This window comes from Silene latifolia, chromosome 6, assembly GCF_048544455.1.
Source record: "Silene latifolia isolate original U9 population chromosome 6, ASM4854445v1, whole genome shotgun sequence".
Classification (NCBI taxonomy): domain Eukaryota; kingdom Viridiplantae; phylum Streptophyta; class Magnoliopsida; order Caryophyllales; family Caryophyllaceae; genus Silene; species Silene latifolia.
In genome coordinates this window covers 20,571,730-20,586,604 of record NC_133531.1, presented here as the reverse complement: position 1 = coordinate 20,586,604, position 14,875 = coordinate 20,571,730, and positions in this window count along the sequence as shown.

Here is a 14,875-nt window from a genome sequence, read left to right as displayed (position 1 = left end):
ACACCCAACCCCGCCCGTCGATAACGGCCTCTACTAAGTCAAGTGTCGGATTTCAAACAAGGTCATAGCTACGTACGATGTATGATATGCAAACGTTGTTTTAACCCTATCATGTGACAACAATTTCTATGTCGTTTTAGATGCAACTAAACTAACTTTGTCAAAGTTGTAATTTAGCATGTGGGTTGATTGATCTAGCAACATTCAAACGAAAGCAAACAAGGCTTAAGGGGGAATGGGGAGCCGTTGGGATCTACCTATTACAAACCAGGCATTTCATGCCGACACAACGATAAATAAATTACAACTCGATCTAATTACAATTGCTACATACAACTCAAAACACGACACAAAACACACGGCCATTGGGCCTTGAAAACCGTGCACATGAGGGTGGCCCACGGCTCACATGACCCACGGTCCTTGGGTCACTCCTCGTAATGCGTGCTCGCGCTTAATCTCATCGAATTAGACATAGGGCTACGCACCAAAGCATGCATTAGCATAAACCGGGCCATGTTGCTTTCGACAACATGCGGTTTACTACGCTCCTACAAGCATTGGGGAACAACCGTCTAACCAAACAAGACCAAGGTTTTGAAAAGGTTTTGACTCAATAAAAGAAAGCTAACTTGAAAAAAAACAACTCGATAACAAACGATAAATTACAAACAATGAAACAACGAGGAAACAAACGGTATAAAAACAAAACGAGAAAGGTAAATAAAACGGCCACCCCACGGCCCAAACCAACGGCCACCCTCACGGCCAAGACAAGGCCAACCTAGTTCCTAAGTTAGATTCATTGATTAGATCGAGTGATTGCGAAAAGGGATAGGAAACAAGTTAGAAAACGAGTTAAAAACGATGTCGATTGATTGTCGCGCAAGGGTGCATTCTACACGGCCTAAAGGGTCTAATTAGGTCAAATTCGCTAATTAATTTAACTCATCGAGTGTCAATAAGAAGGTGCTAATCACGCACTCTTATACTAGCGAGAAATTAGGTGAAAGAGAGAGATGCATTCAATTAATTACGTAATCGTCGATTGATTTTATAACTTACGTCAAAGCCACCTATCGTGTCTAATTAGGTTATTAAATTAAATTAAAGTCATCTAAATACGTCATAGGTTAACAATCAGAGGTTAAACTAACATGCAACGGGTCCTAGGGTCTATCGATTTGGCCGAAACAAAAGGGGGTCGAAAGCGATGAAAGTTAGATAATTGTTTTATTTATGCCCTATCTTGAACACGAGGATATGTAAATGAGACGGGGGTGTACGACCGACAGATGTAGCGGTTTCTTTTCCCATCTCAAGTCAACGCGGGTGTTCGTGGTGGTACTTTAACTCATACTCGGACTAACTAGTTTCATAATTAGTTTAAAACAATCGATAAACAAACGAAAAAACAAACAAAAAAAGACAATAAAAAAGGGCATAAAAAAACGAAATAAAAAGAGGGAAGAGAAGGGGATTTGATGCACCCTCAACCTACATGTATCGTTGACACCGTCTTGGGTCGTAATCGATGGTAGATTTTATCTCGAGAGGCCGTCGTCGACGAAGAACAAAGCAAACACGGGTTTTGGAAAGTTTCTGGACAGCGATTTTAAAACAGTGATATCTCCCTCGTTTCACGACGAAAATTCGATTCGAAAGATGTTTTGGAAACTAGAAAGAGAGGAGAACAAGGATCTTAAATCAACCCCTGCTCGATTTGGGTTATTGGGCACGAAAAACGAGCACAAACAGAACTGGACAGACAAGAGTAAACCGCGAAAACAGAGTGTTATTTCACTCTGTTTTTCGAGGGATCTCGTGTACTCTCAAGGGCAATTTGGCTCGTAAATCTTTGTCTAATGTGTAGATGGATGTTATGTGGTTAATTAGGAACAAGAAACTCGAATTTTTATGGAGTTTTGATGGAGGAACGAATGGGTTTTCGAAGAGGACACACAAACAGTTTCAGTTTGTGTGTCGGTTTTGTTTAGGGTTTTTGGAGGATGTTTAGGGTTTGTTTCTGAGGTTTAAAGCTTGTATGTGATGCTTGGATGTATGGAGGACTTAGAGGAATGAATGTATGGTGAAGGGGTGGTATTTATAAGGAGTTAAAATAGGTTAAAAGAGAGGGAGGGGCAATCGGGCTTCATCCCGTATGGCTGCTGTCCAGCCGTTTTTGTGAGGGTTTGAGGGAGGTTTTCTTGGTGATTAAGCTAGGATAATATGGGTAGGATACTAGGGTATGGGTTAGGGTTAATGGGTACGGGTCTTGGTAGTGTTTGGAGCGGGTTTTGGGCTCGAGATTGAGCTGCCAAAACAGGGGGCTGCTCGGTCTAGTGCGGGCTGTTTGGGGCCTGTTTTGGACGAGAATTTGGGCCGTGGTTAGGGGGTTCGAACAAGGGTGGATGGGTAGAGGCTTGGGTTGGTTAGTGTACTCGAGATTCGTGCCAATTCGTAAAGGAAACGGGCTCAAAAAACCGAGCTAAAATCGAGCTCAAAAACAAGTGTTCAAAACGAGTTCTTTTCGATTTTCAAATCGATTTTTCAAATCAATTAACCCATTAAAATAAATGACTTTTCAAATCAAATATACCCATAAAATGATTTTTCAAATCAAATATTTATTTTATTTTCAATAAAATAAACTTGGGAAAATAAATTCAAAATAAAATAAAATAAATTGAATTCACCTCAAAAAACCATAATTTAAATATCATTTAAATTAATAAAATGAACTTACTAAAAAAACATTAATTTAAATATCATTTAAATTAATAAAATGAATTCACTTAAAAAAACATTAATTTAAATATCATTTAAATTAATAAAATACTTCATCGACGACGCCCATTCTACATCGTAAAACGAGCTCCAAATAATGACAATGACAACTAAAGAATACATGTGTCCTATCATCATCGGGTGTTTGTCGGGTTCTCTATAAATTCCAATATCGACGGATACGGGTATCTACAAACTTAAATAATTCCGTCCAGAATTTAGCAGTAAAACAGGGGTCTCGATCACTGATGATACTTTGAGGTATGCCCCAATATTTCACCACGTATCGGAATACCGACCGCGCGGCCTCTTCTCCCATGCAATTCTTTGGAGCGGGAATGAAGGTACCGTATTTTGAAAATCGATCCACAATGACGAGGATGGACCAATATCCATCGGAGTTGGGTAACGCCGATATGAAGTCCATGGAGATGCTTTCCCATGGTCTTTTTGGTATAGGTAATGGTTGGAACAGCCCACCTGGTTGTCTTTGCTCGGTCTTGTCTTGCTGGCATACCAGACAAGTCCTTACGTAACTTTCAATATCGTCGTTCATCTACGGCCAGTAGAATGCTTGTTCCACTAGGGCTGTGGTACACTGCATTCCTGGATGGCTGTAGATACCTCATTTCTGCACCTCCCGCAAACCACCCGGTGATGATTGGGCCGCATGTTTGGTACGCGGAATGATTTGTGACAGTTCGTAAGTTTATTATCAAGTGATTGCTCAAACATTAATGTCTACCTCTTAATTGTCATCTACGCACCGATACGGTCGTTTTGACAGTAATTAGAGTACATTTGGAGTCCGGGCCTAAAACCGTCTTCATTTTCTGATAACCGCTAAATCCCGAGTTAGAATGTTCTGGAATGTTCCGGATATTTCTATTCCATATTTATAAATATTTCACAATCTTTTATTCTTTGGTAAAGTATTTCCTGTAATATTCATACAAAATATTAAGGAAAATAAGATTATCCCGTCATTCCATAAACCAAACACGGAAATCTTTCTTCCGCAGGAGGAAACCACTTGGGAACAGACGCAGCAGGTGCTGCGCCTCTTCCAAGAGACGCAGTGACTGCTGCGCCTCTTCCCAGGTCCTTTTCTGCGTATTTTTCGTATCTTTTTCATATCTTTTCGAGATTCACTTCCAAAGTTTCTCCGAAAACCCTAATTCCTCCGTGTGATTAGTATAAATTGGAGCCTTTGCTTCTCATATTTCTCACGCGAGTGTCCGCCCTTCTCTTCTCCCTTTGCATTCTAGACCACGTTCTTACTTTTTGGCGTCTACGTGCTTGAACATTCGACCACGTAAGCTCGGATCCTTCTGAGTACCAGCCTCGTTTGCATGATTGACCAATTTGACCAACTCCACATCAATCAACTTAATTAATCTTAATCGTTTTCCTCTTACGAGGGCACTTTCGTTACATTCGAGTCGAGCATCACTAATCATAAACTTTGTTCATCTCGTTTCGTCAAACATGTAAGTCTGAGGGTGTAAATCTCTCTTCTATTTATTGTTATTTACTTTTTGTATCATTAATGTAAGGTTTATGTCGAAAATACTTCTTAAAACCGATTTATAAAACCATGCTTTAAAACCCTTTTTACGGATTACCAGAAGATGACCGTCGAGAAAGGACGCAGCAACTGCTGCGCCTCTTCGTGAGGCTGCCGCAGTTCCTGTTACCTTTCTACTTCCTTCGTCCTCTGTCAATTCGTCGTTCATTATTTGTTTTCGTTTGTTCTTCAATTCTTTGACGTAATAGCATAATAATTTCACATGTATATTGTTTATCATCATTAATACGTATAATTCATCGTTAATCCCGACTTAAATCCCAAGTAATCCAATATTTGCGGGTTTTCGTCATTAGAATCAATCCGGGTTGTAGAGATTCGATTCTTTCATATCGAGTTTCTGGAATTCGACCTTTGATATATTTCCATCTGTTAATTCGTTATTAATTTGTCATATTTAACCTATTTAGTTCACCTATGTCACTAATCAATCTTTCATTCATGTAATTAATTCGTTGGCGTTCGTCTCATCCATGTTTTATTGCGTTTATGACCCATTCGCATGTAATTAACACATTAAATCACTTTCATCCGAGTCGAATATCATAATTAATCCTTAAATTCACCAATTAACATTAACGATTTGCAGTTCCAGCTTCACAGCCATAACTCACCCTTGGAACAGACGCAGCAACTGCTGCGCCTCTTCCACAGGGCGCAGCTCTGCTGCGCCTGTTCCAGGTTGATTTCTGTCTCTGAACTTCCGTTCTGCCTTAACCTAGTTTAATTAGCTTATGTATTTAATCAACTATTAATCGTATTATCGCCTAGTTCTTGTTCGTTAATTCCTTTATTTTATTCTTTCTCAAATTATCCCTTTTGGAAGTATTTTCGACATAAATCAATTGAATTCATTGTAATTATTGTAATTTTCATTATTATATTATTATTGTGTTTCTTTTATTGTATCATTTGTATGCCTTCACATATAATTGAGCTTAAATTCCTACTTCGACCTAATCGTATGCTAAATTAATTGTTCACCGACTTAGTTAATTCTCACATGTTAGGATTAAAACTTGGATGTTGCATTGCATGCATATAATCGACGATATGTCGAGTATAGACGATTTTCTCTAATCATTAGTAGAGGCCGCTATCGAGGCGGGCAAGATTAGGTGTTCGATCAAAAGAGCTTCCTAATACGTACCCTCACCCCTTACTCCAGATCTCTGTGAACATCCGTGTTCATTGGCATCCACGAGAGTCATTCTAGACATAGAATGCTAAGGGTAACGAGTTCTTGGTGTTCATGTCACTACTTTGTGTCTTGACATGGCACGAGGTATTCGAACGGTTTCCAATTTTCCGCAATAAATTGGTGGCGACTCCACAAATGCAAACGCTTGTTTCCCAGCGCCCCCGTGGCCCCATGTCCACAGTTTGGCGACTTCGCTGGGGATAATACACTTATGTGTAGCCAAAAGGGTGAAACTTGAACAAGGTTAGGGAATAGTTTGTACAAGACAATTGTCGGTTTTCATAACTGGTCTTCCTAGACCGTTTTATTCGGCCTTCCTAGGCCCAACCCAACCCATTCGTCCCGTCTAAACGGTCCTAATTCTTATTTGGGCCTAAGGATGGATAACGATTGACGTTATCCATACCATGGTACTTACTCTTTTTTGTATCAAGGACTTTCACTACTTGAGGAAATGAACTAGGAATCGGCCTTACTCTTGTTTGGTACGAGCCTCTCCACAGACTTCGGGTTTGATTGTTCGGTATGGCAACCCACCCTTTAAACCAAAACCCTTTTAAATTCACTCAACATCCCGTTATAATGCTTGTATAAATGTTTGTACCTTACGTGATCACTATTTCTAAACGAAACCATGACGATTTTTGTAAAATCAAAATCCCTTTTAAAATTTAAATTTCGAAAAAGGCCAAGGATTAGCGCAAAACCGAGTCAAAACTCTTTCCATTTGTCGAGTCAAATTTCGGGCCCAAGCCCATTTCAAAACCTCACTTCGAGTCCACTCCTACAACTACACTAAAGTTGACTAGGACCAACATTTTTCAAACCTTGTCATTTCTTCAAAAGCTCACTGACACAAGTGGCACACACCCACTTCACGAGTCAAAACATTTCTTTCTTTGTAAGTGTGATAGAATGGTCGATCGTGTTTTGATTCGTCGTCGATCTCTTATCCAGTTTCCAAGATGCCTGAAACAAGCGACTTCAATCAACTCCAAGATAGTAATGATCGAATCCTAACCTTGCTAGCTCAACTCCAAGTTACCCAAGACCAAGTGTATGATCGCCTTGACACCATCGAGGGCCGGATCTATACCGTAGAAACGAGGTTGCCTCCTCGGGAAATCGAAGTCGTGGACGACTTCGTGAATGACTTCAGGGACGAAAACCCTCCCATGGGTATGACTGCAGCTGAGAAAAGACTCCAATACTTAGAGGAGCAATTGATGTATCTTAAAGGGGATGACATTTATAGGGAGAATAATCGCAAGTATGAGGCCGTGAGTTCCAAGTTGCCAACCAACTTCAACATGACGGATATCCCTAAATTCAAGGGGCATGGAAACCCTTTGAACCACATCCGCGCTTTCAAGGATTATATGTCTATCAAAGGCATCAAACCCGAGATGTTCTTAAGGATCTTTCCTTCATCTCTTGACACCATCCCAAAGCAATGGTTCTACTCTCTAGAACACAAGAAGATCGCTACTTGGGAAGACGCCGTGGTCGAATTTGCCAAACAATATGCGGATAATGCCGAAATCCAAGTTAACATGCGCACTTTAGAGGTTCTTACCCAAAATGACAAAGAAGGTTTCACCGACTTCCTAAGTAGGTGGAGGAAGACTAGTACCCAACTAGTTGAACGCCCGGATGAGGCTACCCTTGTGGAGAAATTCCTGGACAACTTAAAACCCATCTATGCCAATCATTTGAGGTACCAAAACATTAAAACTTTTAAGGACTTAAGCGTACTAGGAACAAGGATCGAAGATGACATCCGTAAAGGGCTCCTGTCCAAAACGGTAGGTCGAGGATATCAAGGCTCAACAAGTCGTTCTTACGGCTCCACTAGCAAGACCGATGAAGTTAACCTCCTCGAGCCATCCAAGAAGAGTGCCCCACCAAGGAAATTTACAAATCTTGGGGACACTAACTCCAATGCTCTAAAAAGGCTAATGAAACAAGGCAAACTCCAACCCATAGGACCTACGCCCGAACCTGAAAAGAAGTCCAAGTTCTGGGACGAGAACTCATACTGCGAATATCATAGGGGTAAGGGACATGACACAGAAAAATGCTACAAATTAAAAAATGTACTTCAAGACATGATAGAGGATGGTCGACTACCAATACCGCCGGGAGGTAAGCCCAACAACACTCAGAATCCTCTTGGAATTCTAGTGATCACAAGTGAAGAATCTACCTTAGATTGTTCACACCTCATTTCTCCAGTCGAAGACAAGATCCACGCGATCGAGAATGAAGGGTTCTACTCTACCATTTCTCCTACCATTGCCGACTTCATCGCATGGCAAGAAGTGTGGATAGGCAAGTTTGGGAATTGGAAAATGTGGTGACAACTTTACATGACCCCAATGCGACACCCAAAGAACATGCGCCATTAATCTTTTCTCAAAATGCCACTATGCAAGAAATAGTCGCCGTGGTTGATAAACTAGTCGATCAAGTCACACAATTAGAGGACGAGATCATGAGAATGAGGGAACTAGCTACAGTCAATGGAGTATGGGCCGATGACGATGAAGACGAGTATCTCATTGAACACTCCCTAGTCAAGGAAATAGTCCAAAATGGTGAAGACCAAGATGTGGACCACCTAACTCGTTCGGGGCGTCCATATCAAAGTACTACTCAAAACGGTCCAACCAATGTTATCAAACCAAATGATAATGAATATGACTCTACTGATCATTTGCTCAAGCAATTACAGAAGACAAAGGCTGATCTTTCAGTCTGGCAATTGGTAGCAAGCTCATTCCCACATCGCCAAGCTTTACTACAAGCTTTGGCCAAGCTAAATGTAGCACATAACTCCACACCCGACGATGTAGTCAACTTGGTCTTCCAAGAATCACCGAAGCTAAGTAATCCTATTACTTTCTCAGACGAAGATTTGCCACCCTTTGGCGCTAGTCACAACTTGGCTCTTTACATCACCGTCATTTGCTTAAAGAAGAATGTGCCAATGACCTTAGTAGATGAAGGCTCCGCGGTCAACGTCATACCCCTGAAAACGACATACAAACTAGGCATGAAAGAGTCGGATTGGACCCCTACCAATCAAGGTGTTCGTGCATATGATGGTACACGACGAAAGGTCGTAGGACTCGTTAACCTAACCATAGCCACAGGGCCAATTGAGCGAAAGGTTAACTTCCAAATAGTGGACATCGAAGCTTCCTTCAACATACTTCTGGGAAGACCTTGGATTCATGCTTCCAAAGCGGTAACATCCACCCTTCACCAAAAGATCAAAATTCCACTAAATGGCAAAGTGGTGACGATCACTTCGTCGCCCATCAAGGCAATAATCGAAAAGAAGTCAAATAATCAAGTCCTTGCGGATCCAGTACATGAACTTGGGGGATTTCAAAGCATAAGTGTCATAGAAAGCGAATTGGCACCCCTATACTACGACCCCTACTCCAACTTGGTGGTCAACCACATACTCAAATCCCAGGGATACTTCCCTGGAATGCCTTTGAACCCCGTCCGAAGAAACACCTTCGCACCCTACAAGGAAGGCAACTTAAAAAGAATACCACTTGGCCTAGGATACAAACCCACTAAAGAGGAAGTTCTTGAGATGCTTGCTCAAGTTCAAAACCGTAAGTACGTAGGAGTCTAAATGCGACCCAATCTCCCTACCCTAAATGGATACTTTGTTAGGGAAGGAAGTCAAGAACTCTTTCATGGATTTCCCGAACCTTGGCACTATCTCGAAAGGAAGCTAGCCGGAATCAAGATCTTTCACGATTACTACTTCATTCCTCCGGAAACGGTTCCTATCGTCAAAGCACGTCAAGCACCTTGCTTAGACGAACAAGCTGTTAGTCTACTATTTGGAGAAGATCGATTTGTTAGAGCCGCGCAGGATGAGATCATTACCATGATACTTCAAGACAACCACTTCAACCCTACCACGTTAATCACAGAAACAAACGCGAATCAGCAGAATGGATGGAGAAAATCAATCAAGTGGACCAACAATCAAGGAAGACTCTTCAAGCTCACCACTGGAGAAGGAGAGATGTTCAAAGGAGAACCAAAAGACGATGAATTCGAGTCAGAGTCAGAGTCGGAGTCAGAGTCGGAGTCTAGAGAAGTCGCTAAAGTGTCTCCTCCTGTCGTCATCCCCACTCCCTTTATTTCTCCTAGCTTAGCCTCAAATAGTAACATTAGTTCGGGGAATGCCCCAACAACTGTCCCTTTACCGCCGCTGACCACATATCAGATGGTTTCTTTGTTTCAACTTTTCTCAAACTTTAATATGAATAAATTAGGTTCTGCTTACTCTTTGTGTTATCTTGAATGCAATTCTGTTTATGATGATACTGAGGATGACCCAGACCCAGACTCAATTGAGATACCTCCCTACATAGCCAAGGAAATACTACAAGAGGGGGAAGGGGGACAAGTAATAGAGAACACTGAACCCATCAACGTAGGAACCGAACTAGAACCCCAAGAACTTAGGATAAGGACTACCTTGAGCTCTGCCGAAAGGGCCAGTTTCATAGACTTCCTAAACGAGTTCAAAGACATTTTCGATTGGTCCTACAAAGACATGCCAGGAATCGACAGGGATATCGCCGAACATAGAATCCCAATTAAGCCAGGTTTCAAGCCCGTAAAACAGAAGCTTCGTCGAATGAGGACAGAGTGGGCTCTCAAGATTAAGGAAGAAGTCGATAATCAATTCAAAGCCGGGTTCATCAAAGTTTCCGAGTACTCTGACTGGGTAGACAACATAGTACCCGTACCCAAAAAGGATGGGAGAATCCGTGTTTGTGTTGATTTTAGAGACTTAAACAAAGCAAGTCCTAAAGATGACTTTCCTCTACCACATATTGACATATTGGTGGACAATACCGCAGATCATGCGTTACTATCCTTCATGGATGGGTACGCGGGATACAACCAAATCAAGATGGCCATAGAAGACATGCATAAGACTGCCTTTGTCACTCAATGGGGAACCTATTGCTATACGGTCATGCCGTTTGGGTTAATCAACGCCGGAGCTACATATCAACGCACCGCAACTACACTCCTACATGACATGATGCATAAAGAAGTTGAGGTATACGTAGACGACATGACTGTGAAATCCAAGGATAGAGAGGGGCATATTGCGAACCTTCACAAATTCTTCTTAAGGTTACGAAAGTACAACATGAGGCTCAATCCTCAGAAGTGCACATTCGGAGTAACATCTGGCAAACTCCTGGGATACATCGTTAGCCAACGAGGTATAGAAATAGACCCTTCCAAAATCAAAGCTGTAACACCCCCATATTCAGAAGAGCCTTAACTAGGCCTTCCTTAGGATATAAGGGCGTTACCATCTCGGTTGCCCGAGGATAGCAATAATCAAATGTCGATAAAAGAACTATTAAGTTATATTACAAGCGTTCTAAACCAAAATACGATACAAAGGTACAACTCAAAGACTACTCGCTAAGACTGCCATATCTCGTGAGGACTCATCCCTGCCCGGACTCCAGCTATCATCAACATCAATACCTGCTAAGACTGACTGCTCACCATAAGGGATCACGGCAGACACATAATAAACAAACAACCACACAAGGTCAGTGCTGAGATAAGACGCAGCAACAACAACTACAACTAACAACACAATACGATGCTATCAGTTTCGCACACGCAATCGCAACAACTCATCCCATCTCTGTCACTGACTGTCCACTGGACCAGTTCTGCCAGTGGGGGACCGCAGCCGTACCCACCAAATCCCCGCTCACTACACTGAGCGATAACCCTGTCCATTAATGTGCACATCCCTTCTATGGCGGGTTCCACAGAAGGCGAAACTAGGGCGTGAAGTCACTCCCGCAAGTGACCCCACTCAGCCGAGGACACGCCTCGAGAACCACAGACAGCAGTCACAACCACAATCACAATCATCACGATACAATTACTATGCCAAACAATCACCATATTATCACAACGACCGACACACTAGACGATCTACAGAAACTGAGTAGGCGAACCTACCTTTAAGCCATCGCAACCAATCCATGCCGACAGATAACATGTCCAAATGATCAAGCAACGCCTATAACCAGAATACAATTCTAGATTACTAACAAGCAAACCCTAACTATGAAGAACAAGAACACGGATGATGATTATGACATACCTATAGGGAGAAACTCAGCAAAAGACCGCTACCCGACTCAAGAGACGCTCTCCTAGGGCACAAGGATCTTCACAAAGGTTTCCATGGAGGTTTTGAGGTGAAGGGAAGGGAAGGGAAAGAGGCGACTGAAAGATAGGGGGAAAGTGGCGGAGGTGATATGCGGATTTAACAAAACGCGATATAAAACCCTCGCTGAAAACTGGGTACTCGATCGAGTACCCAACATACTCGATCGAGTAGCCCCCTACTCGATCGAGTAACCTAGCTACTCGATCGAGTAGCCTCTACTCTATCGAGTACCACTCTTAACACGCGACCCAAGATGACTTCAGCACTTACTTCTAAGACTATTCCCGCTCCCAAGGTCAGTCAACGCTGGTCAAAGGGTCCCTAAAAGGACGGGTATTACAGTCTTCCCCCCTTAAAAAGAACTTCGTCCCCGAAGTTCAACTCATCTCTCCCGCTCATGGCACGGAACCAACACCATCTCACCAACCTTCCCGGTCAAACCACTATCTCTTGGAAATACCATCCCCCCCCCCCATGTCATCATCATCACCGTCCACATTTATACATAGCGATTCTTACTACTGTCATGCAAGCGTCACCACCGTCAACCGTTATTCTATATATATATATATAAAACATCAGACTCGCAATGCGAATCGCCACTCACGATCGCCCAACATACAGTAATCACTATCCAACTATCAATCTAGCACGTGTCTCATATTAACTTTCATGTGGTACGACTAATGCCACCATGTTACTTGGCAACGTGATTCAAATACGATTCATCGCACTATAACTATTTTTTTTTTTTTTTTTTTTTTGTAACCGTCTTTTGAAACATACAACCACACTCACTTTAAAGAACTAAAGTAATTCGCTATACTAAAGCAGAACATAATACCAACAACATTATAAACAACTACCAACAACGTTATAAACAAGCAAAACATTATTCAAAAGCAACCTTTTTATTTCGCGATATTACTCTTCCCCTCTAAAAAGGAACTTCGTCCCCGAAGTTCACCACCCAAATTACCACGCATTTTACTTATTATTTAATTCAAGACATGAGTTAAAGCATATTATTTATTGTAGACATTACTCGCTAAGCCTAAACTCGTTAAATTATAAATCGTACATAACTCTCCGGGACAACTAGTCACCAACGATAAAGCACGTTAACATTGCACGCTTAGCGTATGACGAAATGTAACTTCAATGAATAAATGATAAAATGACATATTGTAATGTTAGAACAACAAGAAACCGTCACCACTTCACTAATCGTTATCAAGATGTATATAAAACCGAAACTTGACTTCCAACATATAAAATTAATGGTTCAAAGGTGTAACTACGCACTAATAGCCATATTAGACATTAAACTTGCAATTATAAAACAATTGAACATTTTATATTTTTCGAAAACCTCCTGTAACAGTGCTACTCGATCGTAACTAGCGATACTCGATCGAGTGCCATGCTACTCGATCGAGTGTCTTGGCTACTCGATCGAGTGGCCTACAGGTCAGAAACTTTTTCCTCTTTCCTTCCTGCAGCTACTCGATAGAGTACGAGGTACTCTGTCGAGTACGTACAGGTCAAGGTGTTTTATAAAACCTGCCATAGATCACGTGCATGCATATCTTTGTCACGTAAAGATCGAGTCGGGACGACTCCCCCGACTTCTAACATCCTGCAACCAGACAAAGTATCAAATCCGGCCTTATGGCCAACAATACAAGTCTAACAAAGTCTCAATAAAACGACTACTAATGTCTAACAATGATACCAACACCTAAAATCAACTACCACTAACAAAGATAAGTACAAGGAGTATCACTCCTCCTCCTGCTGCTGCTGCTGCTCAAACATCACCTCATCATCACCACCACCCGAAGTACCTGCTCCCGATGACCCGATCCCCGCATCCACTCCCGCTCCTGCTCCTGGGCCCACGTACCATGGAGTCAAGCCACCGTAGGGGAAGGACTGAGGTGCCCCCCACGTCGACTGATCCACCCCGTAGGAATAGAAAACCCCTGAGTAGTCCCCAACTCCACTCCACCAAACTGGATGCGGTCCCTCGGTCCCTATCCCCTGAGCGTACGCCATCTCGTGCATGTTCCGGAGTGTCAAGGTAGATGACACTCTCTCCGCTGAAGTAACTGGATCGCGTCTGCGGGGTGTCGAGGTAAGGGTAGCATGGAAAAGATCTGCTGCCGCCGGTGCTACCGGGCGTGGCCTAGTCTCTCGAGGCCCTCTCCCTCACTCGACGGGTCCCCTCACCACTCGGGTCTCTCCACCACCCGAACTCCCGCATTTCCGCCCTTAGCCTTTCCTTCGCATCTCCTCGAGGATGGTGCCGTCGATGAGATAGGTCTCAGAGTCAGGGGTCGAGTCATCATCATCCTCCTCCTCCTCATCGTCGAGTCCACCGTCACTCTCGTCGGCTCCAAGGGCTCCGTGTGTGGGAGGTGCTTAGGAGCTGGAATATTCATCCAACTCATGCCCCACACCCTCCACGCTAGGCTACCGTCAGCCAAGGTCCTCAACCATTTCAGGTCGAGATAGTAGTCACGATCCATGGTAGGCACTGGGGTAGCTAGAGGCACGTACACCAAAGAAGCCTCAAAAGAGGTTAGCTTTTCAGCTAACCGAGTGGCAATAGCACCACAACTCAGGTACCGGGAAGAGGAAGAAGCCATCAAGGCAAGGGCAAAGACAAACTATAGAAGGAGCATTAAAGACCACTTTCCCGGCCCGCTCCGGGTTGAGGTACGACATCGAAGTAAGACCTCATGATTATTCAATTTACGATATCCTTTCTCACATAGAGGAGGTTCGAAAGGGAACGGAGAAAGACTCTCAAGGTAATATCTTTGAACGTCATTAATCAGCATGTTGCTCGAGGTGGGAGCTTGCTTCCCGGTCAAGCAAGGCATTAGGCGGCGACGCCGCACTCACCGGAATATCGGTGATGGAGTCCTTGGGAGGCTTGGCCAACCCAAGGTGAGAGGCAAACAGATCCATAGTCAACGGAAAACTGGTGTTCATCAATCTAAACTCAACGATCGACCCGGGGTCAAAGTTAAAAGAG